Raw genomic sequence first — 25,720 nt, forward strand, 5'->3', positions numbered from 1 at the left:
TTTGGTATGAGAAGCCCAAGAGGGAAAATCCAAAATGGAGTTCATGCGAACAAGTCAGTAGTGGGCAAAGACATTGAAATGATCTTCTCATCTCCTGATTCCTTTCTGTGGAGTGTGTCTGGGGAACTGAGTGCAGCAGAGCTCTTGGGGGCTGTCCTATCCCAGTGGCATCCCTGGCTCTGGAATGCAGGGTCTAGGACTTGAGATGTTCTTCTTCCTCAGTCAAGGACTCATCACTCTCTTGTTTGTTTCCTGGTCTTTAAAATATGCAAAGAAATAGTACCTGCAAGTGAGCTAGATGAGAGAATTAGTATAACATGCTTATTATGGTACCTGGTCAAGTAAATACTTCATGAGTGGTAGCCATTATTTTCTGTTCAGAGAAGATTTTTGTGTTCCTTTGTTCTAGTGAAATGGGTGTGGGTTGTGAAGGAAGGAGAGGGTGGGACAGATTGCGAGAGCAGCATTGAAACATATACTTTACCATATGTTAAATAGACAGCCAGTGGAAATTTGCTGTATGATGCAGGGAGCTCAAGTCCAGTGCTCTGTGTCAACTTACAGGGGTGGGATGGAGTGGGAGGTGGGAGGGAGGTTCAAGAGGGAGGGGACTTATGGTTCCCTTATGGTTGATTCTTATGAGCCTTACCAACTTATGGTTGAGTCATACTGATATGGTAGTATCATGCTGATACATGGCAGAAATCAACACAATATTATAAAAAAAATTACCTCCAATTAAATAAATTTGAAAAAAAAATGACATTAAAAAATAGGTGTGGGAAGGAGATGCCTTGGCCGTGCTTTCTAGAATGTGACACTAGCCACTTGTTACTACCAGGCCCTTTAGATGTGGCCATCTGAAGTGAGATGTGCTATACATGCAAAATTACCACTGGGTTTTGAAGTCTTAGTTTGATTTTTTTAAAAATGATCCCATGAATCATTTTTGCATTGAGTACACATGAAATAATGAATTTTGGATGTATTGGCTTGAAGAAAACAAGCTGTTGAAATTAATTTCACCTCTTTTTATTTTTTAACATGGCTGCTAGAAAATTCAAAATGAAACACGGGGCTGGCTATATAGTTCTGGCTACAGTGCTCCTTACGCAGAGCCACCTTAGACTTGGGCCAGGGAGGCCCCATCCACCACCGGTGATGGCGCTAAGGATCGGCCCACATTGCTGCATCCGCCCCGTTCTTAGCTTGGTCTTAGTAGCAGGTGTTCTTGGGGCAGCATGGTTCAGGCCACAGGGAATTGAGTTTTTACATCGTAATGCATGCAAACTGGGGATGTGGCTGTTGATTTTAGAGGTGGACCTTGCTCCAGATTAACAGGAGGAATTGAGATTCAGGGGTCGTTGGTGAATGAAATATTTTGATGAAAGACATCTAACTTGGTTTGATCCCTGTGTCAGGAAGATCCCCTGGAGAAGGAAATGGCAACCCACTCCAGTGTTCTTGCCTGGAGAATTCCATGGACAGAGGAGCCTGGCAGGCTACAGTCCATGGGGCTGCAAGAGTCAGACACGACTTAGCAACTAAACAACAGCTTATCAAAGGCTTCTTCTCATCACTCGAGTGGTGGATTTTCTGTAACAAAGCATCTTTTGCAGAGGGTGACACATGTCCTTCCTTCCTGGCTGCGGTTCTGAAGCATCATGAATGCACAGATGCACATGGAGGAACCCAGTGGACATGTGGGGCCCTAGGTCCACTTCCCAGCCACGCCCTCCCCAGCCCTGGGGGCAGGGGCTGGTGTTTACATCTGTCACTGTCCCGGACACCTGTCCTCAAGATGCTGGGAGGTTCCAAAGCCTCCACAGATGTGTATATATCTGTGTGTGTGTGTGTGTATATAATGTATGAAGTGCTTATCAACTCCTTACATTAGCAACTAGATGGACATCAAACACTAGATTTTGACAGCTTTATTTTCATAAATATTGATGTATGTCTTATGTTTTTATATATGTATATGTATTTATAGCCTTTAAAATAATATTTGATATTTAGGGAAATTCTGGAAAGAATATTATTTTCAGCTTTGATTTATTTTGGATTAAAAATTTTCACCCTAAAAGTTTTTGATACTCATTAACTATAATTTATATATTGCCTTTGTATTTTAAAAGACAATTATAATATATTCAAATAAAATTTTTTTGAAAAATGTACATTAAAATAATTTAATTTTTTCATTTACTCATTTCATCATATATACTTTTTTTACATGTTGATTTATTTATATCTGCCTATGCTGGGTCTTCATTGCTGTGTTCAGGCTTTCTCTAGTTGTGGCAAGAGGGGGCAACTCTCTAGTTGTGGTGGGCAGGCTTCTCATTGCAGTGGCTTCTCATGTTGGGGAGCATGGGCTCTAAGGTGCCCAGGCTTCAGTGGTTGTGGCTCATGGGCTTATTTGCCCCAAGGCATGTGGGATCTTCCTGGACCAGGGATGGAAACCACGTCCGCTCCATTGACAGGTGGATTCTTAACCACTGGACCACCAGGGAAGTCCCACGTATACTTGAAATTTTAGCACTTTGACTACCACTACATTTTATTTTAAATCCCTTAGATTATTATTGTTGAAGAACACAAATTCTGTAAATGGCTTGATAATAAAAACATAAACAGTGATTTTTGGACTTGAATACAAAATATAAAAATCATAATTCTACACATTTTTTTCTACTCTTCTGTTTTGAAGGTCTGTTTGACAAGGCAATGGGTAGACCATATTTTATTTAGCTGTTCATTGATTTATAACATTTAATATTTATAACTTTTAAATATTGATACTTAGCAGGTGAGCCTCTGTTCCCTTAACTGCAGACCTGGCAAAATATCAGTTCACGCCAATTTGGCAGGCTACATAGGCTCTTGGTGGCCTACTGATTTTGAAGTTTCTTCCATAAACTATTTTATAAAATGCATTAGAAGAAAATGGGTAATTTTAAAATGCTGTGACATTTCCTTAGAGGATGGATTTCTCTCCTACTTCCTACTCAGATGCACATGCGTGGTCCCTTCAGCCAGTATCCTGGTCCGTGTTCTCACGTGTGTCCTGGCGGTACACTGGTCATATGGTATGTTTCTAGAATGTGTAGTGCCTACACTATCTTTTTAATAAACTCCACTGGAAGCTGCCGAATGATTTCCCCTGCTTACTGACTTCCTGCCCCTTGAAAGCATAGCTGTGTCTCTTCCTCAAATACTGTTGATGCTGCGTGAGACAGAGAGCCCATGACACCTGAACAGATGCTGTAAAACCACCTGCATCTCTCGTTGGTCTACGTGCACTGGTGGAGGTGTGCTCTGTCTACTTAGGTGGGTGTGTTCTGGAGAGTCGTGGCTTTACTTGCCAAGCTGCCCTTGATAGGGGCCCTGGGTGTCCAGCTCCTTGGGCCAGGAGAGCACAGCACTCAGCAGAAATAGCCCCCATTCTGACAGACGCAGCTTCTTGCCTTTTGCAGGAGAATGCTTGTCTCAAAAGTTCCACAGCCTTCCCCTTAAAATGATACCCATCATATTTATATATAAATAGCTTAAGCAATAATTCATGAAAACATGGCATCTCATGGTGAATCCTGGTGATAGAGAAGCACTGACAGGTCCTTGGCAGAGTGTGTTCTAAGCTTTCTTCTCAGGATCTCTCTCCTTTAGGTTGACTGTTGGTTGGTATTTGGTCACCATTCTCCTTCGACTGGAAATAAAAGCCAAAAGACAGGACAGGAAATTGATCACTGTTTAATCCAAGGTGCTTAGTTATTACAGTAAAAATGATATAACGGCCTTTATTGTTGTGGTTGAGTTGCTCAGTTGTGTCCTACTGTTTACGACCCCATGGACTGCAGCACGCTGGGCTTCCCTGTCCTTCACTATCTCCCGGAGTTTGCTCAGATTCATGTCCATGGAGTCGGTGATGCCATTATCCCAGGTGATAGATCCCAGGTTCATCTGATTTTATCTGTCTCCAGGGCTTCGTGTCAACATACACTAGTGTGCCGGCCTCAGATGAGTGGCTCATTACAGAGATCTGTGTGCAGTCTTGTATATATCTTAATGGGCATGGGATTTTGAAGAGGAGTCCCTGTTTATTTAGAAGCCTCTTCTTTTGAGTGTTTCAGACTTGACATATCCTCAAGGGTAATGTTAAATGTTAACTGGCTAGTGTCAGCTTAAGTCTAGTGATATAATCTGATTTGACATTAATTTTCTGACTGAATTGCAGGCCTATCTTTCTGAAGGCAGGTCTATCCCCTCCATGGACTCTGGTCTGCTTGGAGCAGCCTAATTACCTTGCATCTCCCATCTTTCACATCACCCAGAAAACCCTGGTCGCTTTGCCTTCTTCTGTTACAAGTGGTGCCCCAGGCAGGAGTTCCCCAGAGAGCTTTTGGAAATGAGGACAGTTGTGCTTACCATTTAATGACCCAGTTTTCCCAGTGGTAGGGGTGGCCATGGACAGCCCAGGGGAAACTGAAAAGTAAACCTGAGGTTTTTCAGCTGCAGCTTTGGGCCACTGGGCACAACGAAGTTATCCTTTCAGGGGAACCCTTTCTTCCCTTGCCTTCAACTTGCATGCTGTGCCCCTTCTAAATACCTCCCAAGTCCCAAAGGATGTATTTCAAGGAAAGAGTGTAATGAAGATTGTTGTTCAGTCACTAAGTCGTGTCTGACTCTGTGACCCCATGGACTGCAGCACGCCAGGATTCCCTGTCCTTCACCATTTTCCAGAGTTTGCTCAAACTCATGTCCATTGAGTCAGTGATGCCATCCAACCACCTCATCCTCTGTCGCCCCTTCTCCTCCTGCCCTCAGTCTTTCCCAGCATCAGGGTCTTATCAAATGAGTCAGCTCTTCGTATCAGGTAGACAAAGTATTGGAACTTCAGCTTCAGCATCAGTCCTTCCAGTGAATATTCAGGGTTGATTTCCTTTAGGGTTGACTGGTTTGATCTCCTTGCTGTCCAAAGGACTCTCGAGAGTCTTTTCCAGTACCACAGTTTGAAAGCATCAATTCTTCAACGCTCAGCCTTCTTTATGGTCCAACTCTCACATCTGTACATGACTACTGGAAAAACCACAGCTTTGACTATATGGACCTTTGTTGGCAAAGTAATGTCTCTACTTTATAACACGCTGTCTAGATTTGCCATAGCTTTTCTTCCAAGGAGCAAGTGTCTTTTAATTTCATGGCTGCGGTTACTATCCACAGAGATTTAGAAGATGAGTATTTTTTTTCTTTCAACATTTTAACCGACTAGAAGCTTCCTGCTTTAAGGATCTCTGGATGGCTCCTCCCCCTTTGAGTGATAAATATAGTGTGTTGTAATGACAGGACCATAACCTGGATCCTCACTTCGTGCTTTCTTTTCTTTCCAGTTCACAGGGTGTGTTACTAGTTGGTGAGTAGCTTTGTTCTCGGAGAGACTCTGCGCCAAAGCTTCTGTCTCTGGCTCCTCTTTTTCTTAATGGATGTGACCGCTCTTCCTCCAGGAAATGAGGAGACAGACAGTGGAAAGGTCCCTGTGTCCTAGCTGCCCGGCCTTCCGTGGACGAGGATTCATGATATGGCCCCTTCTAGATGAAACAAGGAGCTGGAAGGACAGCTGCTTTCCAGAAACAACTCGATTCCAGGGAAGGGAGACAACTCTGAGATTTGGTGAACAGGCACCTTCCTTTGGACAAATTCCCTTAGCCTGTAACACCTACTCTCCTTTTTAATATTAATATCTATCCAAATCTCACTCATGTTTAAAGGCTCAGCTGAAACGCTGTCTCATTCCGAAGGCTCTCCAAACAGTCAGACTCACGGAACCAGAGAGTAGAATCGTGGGCACCAGCAGCCCGGGCGGACAGGGTGAGGAGGAGGGGACCATGTCAGTGAAAGGATACAAGTTGTCAGTTGTGCCATGAATAAACTGGAGATCTGCTCTGTACAACTAGAGCCCGTGGTCAGCAACTCTCACTGCGCTTCATTTGGTGAGAGGCAGACCTTGTGTTAAGTGCTTGTACTGCAAAAGGAAAAAAAAGTTAATTCAAATAAATGAATAAAGGGGGCAGAAGGAAACTTGAAGAGGTGATGGATAAGTCATCACCTTGTTTGTGGTGAGGTTTCAGGGGCGTGTGTTTATTCCCCATCTCATCAAGTTGTGTGTACATTGAGTGTGTACAGCTTTTTGTGTGTCCATCACATCTCAGTAAAGTGGTCTTGAAAAACCAAGTGGTTTAAAGTATTACCTTTGTGATCAAGACCAGGAATGCCCCTATTCAACTAGATTTTAAAAGTTATGTGTGTATTTATCTTGATTAGTTATCTTCAAAAAAACATAAAATTTAACCTTATCATTTTTTTAAAAGTTGCTGAATTTATAATAGCTATTTTTCACTATGCAGTTATGTATTTTCCTCATTTGTGAATATTAAAAATAAACACTATTATGTAAAGATATGAAATTTTGGATGAAAAAAGTGATTTTCATATTTGAAATAGTTTGGAAGATACCAAAATCATAGTTCAGAAAAGATAGAGAAAGATCAGTAAAATTAATAATTTTCCAAAGCTAGCTTTCAGATCCCAAATTTAAAAATGCAGGAAAAAATAGGTCAAATGAAAAGTTTTCTCTTTCCTTCCTACTTTATTAATATACATATTATGTGGGTTTTTAAAATATTATGTTTTAATTTATATATAATACATTCTACTTTATATAAGTATATCACTATATAGTAAATGTGTAACTATATAAAATAAATAACAAATACATAATGTTGATAATATAAGTATATATATGTTCTCTTGGAGTCATACTGGGAATTCTCATGTTAAGTATGGGCTTTACACTCAAAAATAAACAACTTTGATCTTGGGACTTAATGTAGCTATGTACCTAATAATTGACAATTTGAAATAATTCTGTTAACAAAATCCTTTAAGGTCCAGTCCTACAAAGAGGATCAATTAGGAGAGTCTGTCCTTGTTACCAAGAATTCATTCCAGAGCTTCTTTAAATAGCGGTCTTCATGAATACAAAATTCAATTAAAGTTTTTAAAATTAGATTCATACCCAGCTTTTTAGGAATACACACATCATTTGAAGAATGCACTCTTGGAAAAAGCGGGTGCTAAGAATGGTGTGATCACTTTAAGATGTGTGATGAATTTTTTGCCTCATTAACAAATGCAAGATGCTCTTTTCTTTCAAAGAAAGGCAGCAGAGTAAAGCCATTTCAGTGTATAAATGGATAGGAAGGCAGATTCACAAAGACATGAAAACAGATCAGCTTTTATTCCTTCCTGTGGGTGGAGTGGCAGTGGATGGAGACCTATGATTCAATCTGTGACTTCATTTTCAGATTTCCAGAAGTTTTCAGGGTTGTAATCCCACGCCCAGGGACACGGAGGCATTTGGAACAAGGCTAGGCTACGCATCAGGAGGTCATTTCTGCTGGGCAGCTATTGGTCTGTTTGGTTTATTATAAGCCTGTTTGGTTTATATTAGAAAACCTTGATGGTGGTTAGCAAACATTGATTTTTGTCCAATAGGAAAAGAAATGAAATAGATCAAAGGGATAGATTCCTTCCAACATGCACCTGAGTTGATGCTGGCATATTGTTGGCTATTGTATGGCTTCATTGGAGCTCTCAGTCACCATGGTTTCCAAACTAAAACGAAAAATAAATTCACACATCTGACTCCTATGCTTTCCCTCTCCTTTTGTGGAGCTTTCTATTCATTTCGTGATTTTCACCAATGGCAGGTTTGAATGCTCATCTGCTGGAGATCTGTAGAAAACACTTCCTCCTAGATATTTTTGTAGATAAAACTTAAAGCAGTCAGTCGTATGCACAAATAAGGCTGAATGAAGTAGGTTCTTATGCAAAAAAAAAAGAAGAAAAAAAGGAAAAGTACCAATCACAGGCTGTCAGGCTAAACTAAAGGCCTTCTCTTTTCGGCAATGGCGCTGAATTGTATGATGAGGTTGAATGTGTTGCCGTTGCACTTATTAACTCATCCAGAGAAGTTCAACAGTTCTGCAAAAACCAGCGCACGTGGGTACCCCCACGACATGATGGGAAGGGCATCATTCCTAGAGCCGTTCTCCTGCCTCTGAGTCCTGAGATGGGTCAGAACTGAGGAATAATCATCCAGGCTGGGAACAAAGGGTACAGATTTGTTCTTGTTGGTTCTCTCTGGATGAGAACAGAAAATGTTCACAGCACGTTGTGAACCCCAGGGATGTGAAGAACCCACGCTAAATCAAGGAGCAATTGTTGACGTAACATACTAGCATTCGTCATTCTGGGGTCCGCTTTTAAGATTAACATACCTTAATGTTTTTAATGGCTTCCCTAGTGGCTCAATGGTAAAGAACCCACATGCCAATACAGGACACACAGGTTCAATCCCTGGGTCAGGAAGATCCCCTGGAGGAGGAAATGGCAACCCACTCAGTAGTATTCTTGCCTGGAGAATCCCATGGACAGAGGAGCCTGGCGGGCTACAGACCATGGGGTCGCAAAACAGTCAGACATGACTTAACAACTAAACAACAACGACAACAATGTTTTTTAATAAGAACTTATCTATTTATTTATTATCATTATTAATTTTTTTGGCTGCACTGCATGGCATGTGGGATACTAGTTCCCTGATGAGGAATCAAACCTACACTCCCTGCACTGAGAACTTACAGTCTTAACCACTGGACTACCAGGGAAGTCTCTATGTTTTGAAAATTTTGACTAGAGAATATATTAATAGTTATAGGGTTCGACTTCCCTAAATATCAGAAGGTCAATGATGCAAGCCACCTGCCCACCTCTATTCTTCATCCACCTAGCCATCACTACCTCTCACCTTTGTCCCTCAGACAATCACTCTGACTAGTTTCTTGCCTGTCCTTTCGAAGTACTCTTTTTTAAAAAATTATTTCATTGAAGTATAGTTGATTTACAATGTTGTGTTAGGTTCAGGTGTACTCAGATATATATATATATATATATATATATATATTCTTTTCATATTCTTTCCCATTATGGTTTATCACAGGCTATTGAATATAGTTTCCCATGCTATACAGTAAGACCTTGTTGTTCATAGTATTCCTGTTTATATGCAAGCAAGTGTAAATCTGTACTTTCTTACTTTTCTCTCTTTTTTGTTCATACAATTAGTAATGCACTACACACACTCCTCGGAATCTTGCTTACTTCAGTTAACATTTCTAATGAGTATTCTGCCATATTGGTAAGTGGAGGGCATTCTCCATGTTTGTTCAGGCTGCAAAATATTGCAATTTATAGATGTATGTGCATGGAGTTGTTCAGTCATGTCTGATTCTTTGAGACCCCATGGACTGTAGCCCATCAGGCTCCTCTGTCCATGGGATTTCCTAGCCAATAGCACTGGAGTGGGTTGCCATTTCCTACTCCAGGGGATCTTCCTGACCCAGGGATCAAAACTGCATCTCCTGCACTGGTAGGTTGATTCTTTACCACTGAGCCACCTGGAAATAGATATGTGTTAATTTATTGCATCATTTCTTCATTGTTAGATATTTGGATTATTTTGGGGTTCGGGTTTTTGCTATTAAAAACATGCTGAGACAGAAAGTTTATGTAGACATAATTTTGCACTTGTACAAGTATGTCTGCAGACTAAATATCCAGGGATTGAATAGCTAGATCAAAGAGTAAATGCATTTTGAACTCTAATAGATGTTTTCAACAGCCCTCTGTAGAGGAGGCACCAACTTACTCTTAAGAGCCTTGTACAGAGGGAACTCTTTGTTCACAGCCTCATTAGGACTCCTTTATCATTTTTCTAAGTTTTCTTCCTGAGAAGTGGACAGTGATTTTTCAGTGTTATTTTAATTTGCACTTCTTTTATTATGAGAAAAGTTGGGCATCTTCTCTCGCCTTTAAAACTCTTTTGTTTTTATTTTTCTTCTAATTGTTCTTCTGGTCATTTTTGTACTGGGTTTTTGGTCTTTTTCTTATGGATCTCTGGGAACCTGATATTTTATTCCCACTTCATTTTAGACATTACTACTAGTTTTTTTGGAATCTATATTCAGTAATGTTTGTCATGACTTCTGGATTTTAAGATGATTAGGAAGACTTTACCACTCCACAATTATAGCAAATTCCCTTGCTTCTAACAGGGCTTCTAACAGGGCTCACGTTTACTTCTGATAGGGCTTCCCTGGTGACTCATATGGTAAAGAATCTGTCCGCAATGCAGAAGACCTGGATTCCATCCCTGGGTCAGGAAGATCCCCTGGAGAAGGGAATGGCTACACTTCAGTATTCTTGCCTGAAGAATTCCATGGACAGAGGTTACAGTCCATAGGGTCGAAAAGAGTTGGATGTAACTGAGCATCTAACACCTTTAACTTACTTCTAATACTTTCATGATTCCATTTTTGCATTTAAATCTGTGATTCATTTGGAATTTCTCCCAATACATGTTAAAATGTTCAGCTGCCTTTGTTTCCCAGAATGCTACCTGCTGTCCTCAAATCATTTATTTACTAGTCTTTTCCCCACTGATTTGAGATGCAAAATTTATTGTAATTTTCACAAGTATTTGCATATATTCCTAGGCTTTTGTTTAATTATATGGGTGTCTCTATTCATGGACCAGTACCATAGGATTTTTTAAAAATTAGTGATAATTTTATGTTTTACTATTTGCCCTTCTTTTTTAAGAGTTTCCATAGCTATTGTTGTTTGTTTTTCAACATGAATGATAAAACTGGTTTGTTTATATAAAAATGAAACAATAGCAATAATAGCAACACAACAATAAAAGTACCAGTTGGTATTTAACTTACAAATTAGCTGAGGAATAATATGTCTTTATGATATTGAGGCTTCCCATCCAAGTACACGGGTGTCTTTCCCTTTAAGTCTTCTGTGGATTTTGAAGTCTTCTTTACATAACTTCTGCAATTTCTGGTTTGTTAATTCTGATGTATTTTTCCTTTTTTGTTGCTATTTTGATTGGGCTCTGTATCAGTAAAGCCTCCATAAGTAAAGAAATGACATGATTTAAGTTGGATAACTTCACGTGATAAAGAAGAGAAATGTGATATTTACAAAAATGCAAACAAAATATAGAAGAAGTAAGAGGGCAGAGGACTTAGTACCTCTGGGCTGTGAACAGCGGGCCTCAGAGCCTCCATTCACACACCAAGTGTGAGTGGTTGAGGGCAAGGAAGGACTGTGTATCCCACATTCAGAGAGGAACTGTGACCTTGGTTCAGGGACACCACCAGCCTGCTGTGATCCCACCAGAGAGAACAGCGGCAGAGGAGGAAATAAATATGCCTCCTCCCTTTCCTCCCCCTACCTTAAATCTTTTGCTGGGGCTTTCCATTGGCCAAACTCAACCAGAGGCAAGACCAGAGAGCCCATGGGTGCAGCTGGTGCAGAGCCTTCCTGGGGGTGGAGTCAGGTGCTTCTACTGAATTCTTTCCCTGACTGTTATTTTCACACTTGAAGGATATTCATTTTTAGATGTGTATTTTTCATCTTTCAAGAAAATTTGCATTCAATAACATTCACAGATTTCTATGATTTTGGCAAATGAATGCAATTATGCAAGCCCCATCAAAATCAAAATACAACTATATACTCATTTAATTATTGATAAGATTTATGTTGCCTGATGATTTTCTATTTGTTTCATCTCTGTTTGTAAAAAAATCACACTAGGGATTTCCCTGGTGGCCCAGTGGCTAAGATTCAGAACTTTCACTGCCCTGGACCTGGGTTTAATCCCTGGTTGAGGAACTAAGATCCCACAAGCTGTGTGGCATGGCCAAAAAAGTTAAAAAGTCCCTCTAGTTCCTTTCCCTGCCTTTTATGTATTAAACAAAATTTTTTTTAATTAAATGTTAATCTATTGGCTTTTTAACTAATTTCATATTTTTTTAGCAGTTGCTCTAGGAGCACTATATTTGTTTCTAAAATGTCATTTTCCATTGCTTGGTGTTAATATATAGAAATAAAATAACTATTATAGATTGGTCGTTTAGCCCTGATGGTTTCAGGGTCTTTGTGCTCTCTTCCTGACCAGTCTTCTTAGATCTTCCCTCCATTTGGCACTTATGCAATGGTGGTCAGTGTTTGTGTGGTGTGGGTCATTTTCAGGGGTCATAGTGCCCTTCTAAATAGCTGTTTTTATGTTAATTTCCAGAATATATATTTTTTTCTTTTTCTTTTTAGAGCAGAGTGCTCCAGTTTTCCTCATTGTGTCGCTCTCTTCATTTGCAGCTATGACAAACCCAGACAGCATATTAAAAGGCAGAGACATTACTTTGCCAACAAAGGTCCATCTAGTCAAAGGTATGGTTTTTTCAGTAGTCATGTGTGGATGTGAGAGTTGGACCATAAAGAAAGCTGATCGCCAAAGAATTGATGCTTTTGAACTGTGACGTTGGAGAAGACTCATGAGAGTCCCTTGGACTACAAGGAGCTCAAATCTGTCCATCCCAAAGAAAATCAGTCCTGAATATTCATTGGAAGGACTGATGCTGAAGCTGAAACTCCAATACTTTGGCCACCTGATGCGAAGAACTGACTCGTTTGAAAAGACCCTGATGCTGGGAAAGATTGAAGGCTGGAGGAGAAGGGGACAACAGAGGATGAGATGGTTGGATGGCATCACTGACTTGATGGACATGAGTTTGAGTAGGCTTCAGGAGTTGGTGATGGAAAAGAAGCCTGGCATGCTTCAGTCCATGGTGTCACAAAGAGTCGTCCGCGACTGAGTGACCGAACTGAACAAAACCACTCCCCTACTCTACAATCTGTCAGCATTCGCTCAGCTTATGGAAGCTCTACCTTGTAATTGAGATTTAGCGTCTCTCTGAGATAACAGTCTGGAGCATATGGCTTTAATTATCAACACGGGGGAGCTGAGCCCATCCATCAGTGCCCACAGCTCTGGCCTAGGATGTGATCAGTGTATCTATGAGTGAGTAAGAGAAAGTAGGTACTTTATATCTGAATCTGATGGCCTATGTTGTATAAAAGGAACAAGATCGCAGCGAACAGATGAGAAATATAAAATATGAAATTCTTTCCATTGAGAAGATATTTATAGTGATATGAGAAAAGTCTGCTGATATACATTAACTGTCCATTTCAAGACGATTTCTACACAGCAATGAAATAGAGCAAACTCCTAGGGCACAACGTGGGTGAAACTCAAAAACAGTGCACTCAGTGAAAGAAGCCAGGAACAAGGGAATATGTATTATAGAATTCTGTTTTGATAAAGCCCAACAATAGTCCACTCTCATCTGTGAGGATAGAAGCCAGAATAGTGGTTGCTTCTGAGGGGAGAAGCGGGAGAGAAGAAATGGACTTGAGGAAAATTTCTGCTCTGTCTTTATTAAGGTGGTAATTACACAAGTGTACACATTTATCAAAGCTTATCAAACTGTACATTCAAGATCTGTGTGTCTTACTTATGTGATAACACTTAAGATAACAGTCTGCTCTGGACTGTAATCTCAGAGACACACTAAATCTCTTACGGCTTTGTAGGGGAATATAAACTGTGGTGCTTCATTCTAGTGAAAAGGAGAGCACGTGACCAGACAAGTGAGTCCTGATGCCTTTAGCCCATTACACTGTGTGTCCCTGGCTTCGCACACTTGCTGGCTCTCTTTCTGGAAGTCTCCCCCACAGAGCAGCCCAGCTCATCTCACTTCCTTCATGTCTCAGGTAACAGCCTTTACTTGATTTGTGTCCACTGAAGACTGTTCCCAACAGTCTCCTCCTGAGCTGACTTACTCTCTCTCCACATTCCTTGAACTTGTCTGACCCTCCTGTACCCAGGCTGAGCCCCATGGCAACAATTCCTGGACAACTAACATCTGTGCTTGTTCTGCTGCTAAGATGGGAGTCCTGACCTATGACCACTGATCATAGCATCCAGCCCCTCTAAGGGGACACTGGGCATTAAATCATATTTATCAGAACCTCTCTGCCTTGAGTTAGAGGCTCCTTTGAACCTGGTGTCCTCATCTCTCCCCACTCTTGGGGGTCCCCATTCCCACCCTGGCCATCCCCCCACCTCTTTTCTCCATGTCCTTTTCCAATTTCTCATCATCTCCATCGCTTTTCCCCACGGGCATCCAGGAAAACTTTCAGAAAGAAATCTGCCATTTCTCAGACTCCTCTCAACTTTACAAATGTGTTTTATACCAGTATTCCAACTTAAAAATCAAGTAAAGGCTGTTATTCATATTACAATTGGATTCTTGGCTTTATAAAACCATGTTTCACATAATTCCTCAAATTGTGTCTTCTTTTGGTTGGAAATTGCCCTTTATTTTTTAAATTGAGATACAATTGACATGTAACATTATATTAGTTTCAGGTGTACAAATAATGATTTGATATAAATATTGTATATGCCATCATGTGTGCTCAGTTGCTCAGTCATGTCTGACTCTGACTCTTTGTGACCCCATGGACTATAGCTTGCCAGGCTCGTCTGTGCACGAGATATCCAAAGCAAGAGTACTGGAGTGGGTTGCCATTTCCTATTCCAGGGGATTGTCCCCATTCAGGGACCAAACCAGTGTCTCCTGCTTTGGCAGGCAGATTCTTTACCACTGAGCCACCAGGGGAGCCCAGATATTGTATATACTGCAAAATAATTATGAGAAGTCTAGTTAACATTCATCACCATGCATAGTTATGGTGTTTTTGTAACACACTGTGTATCTTTTAAAGCTACACTGAAACAACTTAATTTATAGAAAATTGACATACACATAGATGTTATCTTCTCACTATATTTTTATGTCCTTATGGACAATTGCTTTATAAAAAAACAAAACTCCCCAGGTGCCTGGCATCTTGCCTTATACATAGTTACTTGATTTGACAGTTGCTGAATGAAACAGTGAACAAAAGTCAAAGTGGAGAGTAACAACTTATTATGTCTTCAAAAGCAACAGTGTGATGTGCACAATTAATGCTTTGGGGGAAATCTGACTGACAATTCCTAAGGGCTCACTCTGAGGTTAATTTGCTAAGAAACCTCAAATTCAATCTCACTTCACTCCCCTCCGCGTCTACCTGGTAGATGGAGGGCAGCAGGTGCTTGTACGGAGCAGCATGACCACGAGGGGAATCCCGTGCTACAGTGATCAAGTTTGGCACTGGTGGTTAACGACACTGTCAGAGCTTGTCGGTTTTGCTTATGTGTCTGCTTCTCTGGGGTACACAATGAAAATGATAAAAAGTGACTTTTAAGACCCCAAAGTAACATGCTTGTTTGACGCTTAGAATAATTTAGGGCAGTAGATATGAGTCTTTGTTACCCACTTTTGATTTCCTCTCATTTGATTCAAGTCCCAATAATGTGTTAGAGCAATTCATGGGGATAACATCACATTCTGAAATTTGGATTCTACCTTGTGTATTTCTGCCTGCCTGTGGCTTAGATAAAGATCTTCCAATATAATTAGCCTAACATTTATTTTGGATAAACTTGGGAATCCAGGGAGGGAATACAGTGCATTTCTGTGTATTTCAAATGCAGAAGAAATATCCATCCAAATTAGTTGACCACAGATGATCACAGTACCAAAGAATGAACAAGAGTGGTCATTGAGCCAAACCTCATAGACAACAGTACCTAACAAAGTACCGTGTCCCTGATAAGATTGAAGATCTCCAGACAAGTGCACAAACATTTTACTGTGTTTAGCACATGCTAGTGAGGAGCCTCATTGGGGTTCGGCTACTTCCTTGAGGTCTAGATGGCATCTCTGGGGTGAGCGCCTGGCCAGTTGTCTTTCCCGGGTCCCAGTGCTCCTGATTCAGAGCTGCGTCACAGGGCAGCCAACTCATCATGGCTGGGTCTCCCCACCCTCCCTCTTCCACATCTTTGCTCTCTACCTCATCCTTTGTGGAAGGGTGATCTTAACTCCAGAAGCACTTTCTGCATGCTTTCACAGACAAACTGGTGGCCAGCACCAGAAACCTTCCTCACAGTGGGCCCTGAGAAACAATGGAGAAACATGTTTCAGAGTCACTCACAGGAATCAACACAAGAAGAAAGGCTGGTTAACAGGACAGTTAGCAAGTACTTATGACACACGCAGGGCACATGCGGGGCATCGGATTAGACTAGAACAGGGTGTATGTTTGTCTCTATGTCTCACAGTGATTTTATTAACTCTGTAGAAGCAACTGCAGCACTAAGGAAAACCGTGCTCAGATTCTCTTTTGAATCTGTGCAATGGTTAGAGGTGACTGCGGCCAAGAGATGATGCACAAAGAGTGCCAGAGGGGGCATCCGTAGGCCTTAGCCTGTCCCTCACCTTCTACTTCCCTTTGCAAGGACAGACTAGAGACAAGGGTCAAGGTTAGAAAGCAATGTTACTTCTCATAGTCAAGTAAACACTCTTTCAAGGATATGCCAGTGGGCTGCCCTCCAGAAGGTGAGACATTATTACAATAGCTAATCCTATTATTTTTTGTCCCTTTATTTAAAATTCCCAGCATGTCTGGCTGAGGTGGTTATTATTACCCAAGTTTATAAGGGGGCAACTAAGCTCAGAGGTGAAGGGTCTCGCCTAGTAATCTGACCACAGCATCCATTCACTGACTATCTGACCACACTGTCAGACCCTCTGCCACTTCGTTTGCCTGCCATCAGCACAGCAACCTTTCCTGACCACCAAAAATTACTAAAAAGGTAGCCTAGCCTTTCGTTTGTTTGCTTTAAGAGGAAACAGAAACTCAGAAGGCAACTCAAAATGTTGCCCAGTTGGTGACCACAGAACGGGCCGAAAACCCCGTCACAACACCTGGACTCAATCTCAGTTGGTTCCATCCAGGAAGTCATGGCACCGCTGTCCCCTTTGGGCTTTGAGCATCTGCCTTTCTACATGGCTTTATTTTTCTCTGCAGTAATGTTAACTCTGACTTTTTGTTTGTGGTAGTTTGTCTGGTACTAGAAGGTTGGCTCCCAGGGCAGTGCCCTGGGCTACTTCATTGTCATCTGACTCCCCAGCACCCACTGTTCACTAGTAGGACAGGCACCAGCGAGGACCTGCAGAATGAGGGGATTGCTAACACTCATGAGTCTGTGCTGTGCTCAGCCGCTTCAGTTGTGCCTGACTCTTTGTGACCCCATGGACTGTAGCCTGCCAGGCTCCTCTGTCCATGGGATTCTTCAGGCAAGAATACTGGAGTGGGTTGCCATGCTCTCCTCCAGGGGATCTTCCCAACCCAAGGATCGAACCTGTGTCTCCTGCATCTCCTGCATTACAAGCAGATTCTTTACTGATGAGTCGCCGGGGAAGCCCATCCATGAGTCTAACTATCTGTAAATAGTGAGGGGAAATGAGCTCGGGTCACCTCTTTTGGCTAACAAACTTACATCTGTAGGGATTTCTCTACAGGACTTTAACACAGAGGAGTGAATTCTGCGGTGAAAGCAGGTCGTTTGGGGGTTAAGTGTTAAGCAGAAGAGTTTCTGCATTCCTCAGGTCACCTCCTCAGGGACCACCTGTGCTATGAGGGGCAGCTAGATCTGAAGTCTGTGATGTAATTCAGTGATGATGCCCCTGGTGGACATTTCAGGGAGGAAAGAGAAGCCCTTCTGGAGGACCACTTGTTAAGTCTGGGGAAATTGTGGTAGTAGTTGTGGTGCATGGGCTTAGCTGCTCTGATGCATGTGGGATCTACCCCCACCAGGAATCAAACTTGTGTCTCCTGCACTGGCAGATGGATTCTTTACCTCTGGGCCACCAGGGAAGCCCAGAAAAATCTGTTTTTTGTTTTTTTTTAAAGCCTGGTGGAGGGCTGCACTACATTAAAAGCAGACAGTTATAATGAAATTCAATAAAATCGATGTGATGAGTAAGGTCTGCATATATACTTTTTAACTGCTCTCTTTGGCATGAGGAAGGAGCACATAGATTAAATCATCTGTTAAAAATCCGTGCCCCCAGTCAAATTCCCCAGTTAGTCTACTACTACAGTTGGGACCAAGGGACTTAGTGAGACTCTCCTTGAAGCTTCCTTTGCTCAGTTCAGGAATTGAGGAAGGTCCTGTGTGTGCATGTGTGCGCCCTGGATGCCTGGGGGGTGACTGAAACAGGACCCCTCTGTTTGCTTACTTACGTTACTCCTTCCCCACCCTGTCCTTCTCTTAGTGTTTGTTTCCAAATGAAATCATCTCCACTTCGCCTGGACTTCATCATTCCCGAGGATTCAAAAGAGATGCAAGTAGCCCCGCCTCCTTATGAATATGCAACAGCGAGGGGCTGGGAGGAAGCACGAGAGGAAAGCCCTGCAAGAAATTCAACCTCTGTCGGCCTTTAACGGCTCCGGCCGCCCCCAGCCTCCACCACGCCCTGCACGGCCGGCGAACAATAGCGTAGCCCGGAGTCCCGGAGGCGTGCTCGCCGCGGCGGAGGAGCCCCTGGATGTTGGTCGCTCCAGAAACGTGGCGTCTGAACAGCCCTTCGGAGCCTGTCTGAACTCGGCCGGGAAGGTAGCAGCCGGACCGGTTCACCGTCTGCCGCCCAAGCAGCCGAAGGTCCCCCCTTTGTCGTGCAAATGACGGGGAAGCAGGTGTCCTCGCGGCGGCGCCCGCCGGGGCCGAGTTCCCCTTCTGTTTCCCCGTGACTTCCTTCCCACCCGAGCTCGGAGCGGGGTGGGCGATCCCGCCGGAGACCCCGCTGACGTGGAAGGATGCTGAGAAAGGTAAGCGGATTTCTGCGCCGGCGGTCCCTCCGCCCTCACCCTTGGGGAGGGGACCGCCAAGCAGCAGGTGGTTGAAATCCCGCGTCCGTGCACACTCTCTAAAGCGAGGCTGAGAGTAGGCGAAGGAGCGGCGTGAGAGCGCGGCCGCAGCACTGGCAGTGCTGGAGGTTTGAGAAGTTGCCGCTGCCCCAGCAGGTGCAGCGCAAGCGCAGAGCTGTGCCTGGGAGGCTCGAGCACCACCCGCAGCCCGCGTTGCCATGGCAGCGGGGGCGGGGCCCGGTCGCTGTGTGCGTCGCCATGGTAGCGGGGGCGGGGTCGAGCCGCGGCGTGTCTGGGTTGCCAGACGACGGAGGAACACGGGGAGGGGTTCGCTGCATCTCCGAAGCTGCTCAGGGGACCAGCCACAAAGTCTGGTGTTTCTTTGACGCTCGGCTCTGGGGTAACTGCAGCCTATTGGCAGCGCTGTTAGGTAATCAGGCTTCTAGGCTACCGCCTACTCGATGCTTTAATACTCGGTTTTTTAAAACAGTTGGATTGTGGTCAGAAGGAAGACGTGAAAAAGTTAGAAGATATCCTTTCTAAAGCAGCAACAAAAAGAAGTATTTTTGATTCTTCGTTTATGTGGATATCCCTTAATTATTATCACTTAAAAAAACTAAGTAGAGAACCTGGTTTGGATTCATAAAAACGAATGGACCGTCGGCCTTTTGGGCATATTAATAAAAATCTTTGCAAAAGTAAAGCACATACAATATTAAAATTCAGACAGTTGCATCTTAAAATGTTTTAGAGAGACACGACTCTTTAAAAGTATGTGAGAGAATTAACTTCATTTCCCACCCTGGGTATCTTCTCTTTTTTCCCTTTAAAAAAAAAATTTATTTATTTTATGTTTTGACTGCACTGGGGCTTTTTTTGCTGCGCACGAGGTTTCTGTAGTTGCTGCGAGTGGGGGCTACTCTCTAGTAGTGGTGCACGGCTTCTCATTGCCGTGGCTTCTCTTGCAGAGCAGAGGCTCTAGGCACGCGGAATTCAGTAGTTGCGGCTCCTGGGCTCTAGAGCACAGGCTTAGTAGTTGTGGCCCACTGGCTTAGTTGCTCTAAGGTATGTGGGATCTTCCTGGACCAGGGATTAAACCCACGTCCCTTGCATTGCAGGATGGATTCTTCACCACTGGACCAGCAGGAAAGCCCCTCATTGGGTATATTCTTACATGTAAATGTGCTGGATAATTTGTGCTTGTTATTTTAAAGATTGTTTTAGTTATACACTACAGAAAAAGATTGGCAAAGAATTTGAATAACCTTTTCCAGAGCAGTGACTGACATCTACAGTAGGACTTGCACCTACTCTCTCTTCCTTTTATCCTCCTATAGCTTAGAGGGTTTTGGGGCGTTTTTCATCTGTTTCTCCAGATTTAAATTGTTTGCCAAAGACATGGATCTGCTACCAGTACTTAAGATGTATTCCACACGCTAGGCTCTTTCTTCCTCTGCCTCCATTTAAAACTTATCTATGTGTTATTTAGTTATTCGTGTATTCATTCATCAGACATTGGTTGGGGTTCTAATCCATGCTGTGTACCTTGCTGGACTTGAGAGAAAAGGAGTGAGTGGTAAGAGGGACAAAGTTGAATTAGAAAAACTCACCGTTTAGGGAGAGGCAAAGGCTGGTAAGTGATCAGAATCCACTATGATACTTTCTCACTTAGGAATCCACTCAGAACGGCCTCTGTTACTGACAGGAGGCAGTGCCCTGACAATGCTTGCCCTCTCAAGGCAAAGGTACCCATTGAGAATATGAGGAAGGTGATGCTCAGAAAAGTACAGTGATTTTCCCTAGGACTTACAGTCAGTAAGTGGTTAAGTCAGGATCTAAATTCAAACATGGTTGCTATGACATCCTGCTTCTGAAGCATTAAACCATTTGACGCAATGTCCCTGCAAACCAAATTATCTTTGAAGCTTGTAAATTTCCACCAAAAAAAAAAAAAAAAGTAACCTATGTAATTTTCTTTTCGGTTGAACTGTTTCTAAAGAAAGGTATTTCAAAAATCAGATATCAATTTCATTTTTGAAGAAGGTATGGTTTTCCTACTGGACTGTTGCTATCATCAATAATCTTTTTTTCAGGGGTTCCTAAGAAGTTAATAAGAAAATTAAAATCTGGTTATTAAAATCATGTTTTAAGGACATTGAAGGTACTTAATGTGTATATTAATGTGTATACTTAATGTGTGTATTAAAGGGTTCTATAGTACAAACTGTTACAGAATTAGTCTTCTTTAAAGCAAAATATAAACTTAGTTATCATTCACATTTTTATTATCTTTCCTGATTTTAAATCGTTTCAATCAGATTTGTTAGTCTCTTCTGGCATTGTCTTTAGATGGGTGATAATTGGAAATTGCCTTTTGAAAAGTTGTCCTAGAAAGTTCAGGTTTGTACCTAGCTTGACCTGCAGTTAGATTTGGCTACCTACACCCCATCACAGCCCTGAAAACCACTGTAAAATAATTTTACAAGTGTTTTTACAGTTAAAATATTATTTCCCTGAACAGATTGCAGAAACCAGATCTTTCGTGTTTTTAGAATCCTCCTCTTAATACCAAGTACAACGTTCTTCATAATTATTAACTGGAAGGAGAAACAAAAATAAACTCTATCAGGTCAGTGAGATACAGAGTAGAAATAATCCTCTAAAATATGTATAGTCAGAGTCATAGAAATTCTAATTTTTTTTTCATGCCACCACACTCTAAAATTCTAGGTAGTACCTACTTTGCAGATAGAAATTTTTATCCACATTAATTAACTATAGATGATGGCAAAAGGTAAGAAAAGAATTAACAAGAGTTATGGTGACTAGTATATAAATTATTTTCCAGTGTATTATCTTAACTGAACCTCACAACAACCATGCAAGTGTAGGGGAAGAAAAGTTTTTCCTCCATCCTTCTGGGTTCTTTGTCTAATAACTAAATTGACATAAGAAAGATTAACAGGCGAAGACAAATTTAGTTATATATGTAGAGGAGCCCCAAAGATGTGAGACCCAAGGACAAGTCTGGGAGCTGAGGCTTCTGTAACTTCCTGAGCTGAGGAATGGGATGGGGGCCTGAGGCTTCCATGGGCAAGGGGTCATTCCCGGGACAATGAGAAAACAGATGTTTGGTAAGTTTGGTAGTTGCTCTGCCATACAGATCAGTCTAAACTTTTACTTCAGGTAAAAGTTCTCTCTGTAATAGCCCTCTCTCTGAGTCAGGCCTCAGTCTAAATTCCTGTAGGAAGTTGCATGCATGCTCAAAGTCTGACTCTTTGAGACCCTATGGACTGTAGCGTGCCAGGCTCCTCTGTCTGTGGGATTCTCCAGGCAATAATACTGGAGTGGGTAGCCATTCCCTTCTCCAGAGTATCTTTATCGACTCAAGGATTGAACCCAGGTCTCTTAAGTCTTCTGCGTTGGCAGGCGGGTTGTTTACCACTGAACCACCATATGCATTCACACTGTTGTGTGACCATCACCACCATCCATCCACAGGACTTCCTGTGACATTGTTTGTCATCATCTGCAAGAAGATCTGTGGATCCTTTACCACTAGCTCCAGGTGAGGGGGAGATCAAAAGGCCCTCCTGAGTCTTTTGGGGCCTTATTGTATTTAGCGCAAAACAGTCCATGTGCCAAAGTGGCACGTTTGGGGAGAGTTGTCCTAAACCCCTTCACAGGAATTTGCATCACCATTTTTTAATAGATGAGAAAATAGAAACTCAGAGAAGTTGAGTAACTTGGTCAGAGTCACCCAGAAAGGGAGAGTCACATCTTCTGATGAGGTCAAGTGATTCTGTGTGATGCCTTTGCAAAGCAGACACACCCGTGAGCCTTCTGGACCAAACCTGAGCCTCTCAACAGACCCAGTTAGGCTGCGTGCAAAATCATTTGTCTCCCCGTCACCACCCCCAGGCTCCACCTCTGTCTGGGAAGAAGGGGAGGGAAACTTTTTTTAAAAGACAAGAAAGAAGCAGAAAGAAGGAAGGAGGAGATGGAGCCAGGCTCAGTGGAGCAAAAGAAAGTAAGAGTTAGGAAAAGAGTGAAATGAAGTCTATGAAAGAAGGAGCCAGTGTTTAGAACTGGTAGCGAGGAGACCCAGAGAGAGAGGTGTGCTGGTCTACTGGGCTTCTGTAATGGAGTATCCCAGACTGGTCGGCTTAGACCACGTGTCACAGGTCTGGCGGCTGGCAGTCAGCAAGGCTGGTTTTTGCTGAAAACTGTCCCCTAGGCTGACTGGTGCTGCCTCTTGTATGCTCTCTGAGTGTGTGTCTCTGTTCTATTCTCTTCTCCTTGTAACACTTGTCATATTGGCTTAGGGCCCACCCATTTGGGGCTTCCCAGGTGGCTCAGTGGGTAAGCAATCCTCCTGCCAATTCAAGAGACTCAGGTTCGATCCCTAAGTCAAGAAGATCCCCTGGAGAAGGAAATGGCAACCCACTCCAGTGTTCGTGCATGGAGAATTCCATGGACAGAGTGAGCCTGACAGGTTATAGTCCGTGGGGTCACAAAGAGTTGGACACGACTCAAGCGACTTAGCACACCACCCATCTGAACTTATTTTACCCTAATTGCCTCTTTGAAGGCCCCATCTCCAAATACAGTCACATTCAGAGGTCCTAGGGTTTAGAACTTCAACAATATGAATTTTAAAGGAGCTCATTTTATCTCATAATAGAGACTAAGGAAAATCAACTTGGTCTATGACTCTGAAGACCAGACCTATCTCAATTGCTGTATGCTTCCCATTAGTTTTCTCTCCTGGCACCAATCAATGTATGGGTGAGTTGCAGCCATTTTTCACATCAGTATATTCCACTGGAAAGAAAATAAAGAGATTCAGAACTGAGTTCTTCCGTGTTTAGCCTGCTACATAGTTTATTTTTACTCTCACCTCTGCAGGGCCAGCCTCCAGCCTTGTCACGTTTTGACGGGGCAGACGAAGCTGATTATGACCCCATGTTTCCTGCTAGGTGAGATGTGGCTGCCTTTTTTGAGCTGTGGACTGATTTGAGTCACATGCACTGCATGTGGAGCATGATAAATCCTATATATATGAAGTCACAGTGCTGAAAGGACAGGGAAGCGTAGGTTTTACAACCGTCAGAGCCATGAAGATAAAAACCAGGGCAGCCTTCCAACTGCATGGCATTTTCCATGCTTATTTCTAACAAGATATGCTCGCTGTTGTGTTTTAGGCTCTGGAAGGTGGCCAGAAGAGTCTGAAGGTTTTCTCTGAGGCACTGAACAACTTATAAGGTTATAACTGGAATGCTTGCAAAGGCTCAAATTATTAAAATGCTATGGTCATAGAGTATCCAGGTCCAGAGGGAAGCCTGCAGTGCTGTGGCCAGTGCTGGCCCATGGGTGGACCCCACAGGACCTGCCTAAGGGGGCCAGGAATCCAGGCAAGGTTTCAAGATGGCCCAAGAAAGTTCCAGCTTTCCTGCAACAGAGATTGCAATATTCACCAGTTGTCAGGCTCTCAAAGGACTTTTGTCTGTCTCCTTGATGTCCTTCCTATTCTGCCTTCAGAAAAGGTAGAGTGTGGCTGTCCACTTTTTTGCCTGTAATAGCTGATCATTTGCTAAAAGAGTCTTAGTATTAATGGCTCATTTCTTTGCTCTTTTTGGTAAACTGAATGGCAACTCTGTCTGCTGTGAGGAATCTGTTGCCGTCACAGTCCCAGGAAAGCTGCCCCAGACTGTCCTAAGTTGTGTGTTGTTATTTATGTCTTTGGGGCTTCCTGGGTAGCTCAAATGGTAAAGAATCTGCCTGCAATGCGGGAGACCCAAGTTCCATCCCTGGGTTGGGAAGATCCCCTGGAGGAGGGCATGACAACCCACTCCAGTATTCTTGCCTGGAGAATCCCATGGTCAGAGGAGCCGGGCTACAGTCCATGGGGTTGCAAAGAGTCGGACACTTTTATGTCTTTATGGCACTGTCCTGAGTCGTGATTTTTGACTGCTGTTGTGTTTACTTCCAATCGTGAGACCGCGGACTCTGATCTGAAATGTCCTTACTGGAGAATGTATATCCCTTATGCTTGGAGAAGCATTTCCAGGAATAACAACAGCTTTCCAAATGAGCTCTTTGGATGGGATCCAGCAGCTTCCATGATGGGTGGGTTCAGAAACAGGCTTATGTGGACCAGCTATTGTTATCGCAGCCAAAAAAGAAGGCCTCCTTCTCAGAGCAAAGTGTACTTCATTAGTGAGGGGCTGGATGCCAGTGCCTGGAGTTTGAAAAGTCAGCCTTGGAAGTTAGTGCAAGTTCCTGAAGGGCAGAACTGTGTGTTTCCCCTTCTGATCCGAGCCAGACGTTTCTCCTTGGTCAGTTGTGCAAATTGGCTGGCACAGGTCCAGAAAGTGGGTTGGTCTGTTCAATGGCTGCTTCTAGAACACTTTTAATTAAACCCTCCCTCAGAGGCACTCCCCTCAAGTTAGGAGGATGCATGAAGAACGAGGAGAAACTAGTGTTCGTGGCTGGTTGTGACTCCCCAGGTTTTGGCCCAGAGAAGTACCCCTCATTCCTACAGCTACTGGAGAAGGTCATGACCTTGAAGGGGCCTGGAAGTTCCCAGGCTTTCATGGAATATTCATGAGTGACTCACAGTCTTCTTAGGCTTCAGGACGTGCTGCAGGCTAAGAAGACATGTCACGGGCTTCCTCCTCAAGCCGCTGATACTCTAGTTCAGGCTAAACAGACGTGAAAAACAACAAAGCACAATCAAAGGCCTTGTCGTGCACCCAAGCATAGATGTGCATATGCTAAGTTGCTTTGGTCGTGTCCGGCTCTTTGCGACCCCATGGACTGTAGCCCACCACGCTCCTCTGTCCATGGGATTCTCCAGGCAAGAATACTGGAATGGGTTACCATTTCCTCCTCCAGGGGATCTTCCTGACCCAGGGATTGA

The 25,720-nt window shown here is 43.0% G+C and overlaps 1 protein-coding gene across 1 annotated transcript in view; it reads left to right on the forward strand.

Moving 5' to 3' along the window:
• Positions 1-25,720, forward strand: part of SPATA13 (spermatogenesis associated 13) — a 279,726-nt gene that overhangs the window by 36,583 nt on the left and 217,423 nt on the right. The window contains exon 2 of the mRNA XM_081551005.1: positions 18,207-18,759. The gene's annotated coding sequence lies outside the window, so the exon portion shown is untranslated. The remainder of the gene's footprint in view (positions 1-18,206; positions 18,760-25,720) is intronic.

This window comes from Giraffa tippelskirchi, chromosome 12, assembly GCF_054371585.1.
Source record: "Giraffa tippelskirchi isolate mGirTip1 chromosome 12, T2T-mGirTip1v1.2.pri, whole genome shotgun sequence".
NCBI lineage: Eukaryota > Metazoa > Chordata > Mammalia > Artiodactyla > Giraffidae > Giraffa > Giraffa tippelskirchi.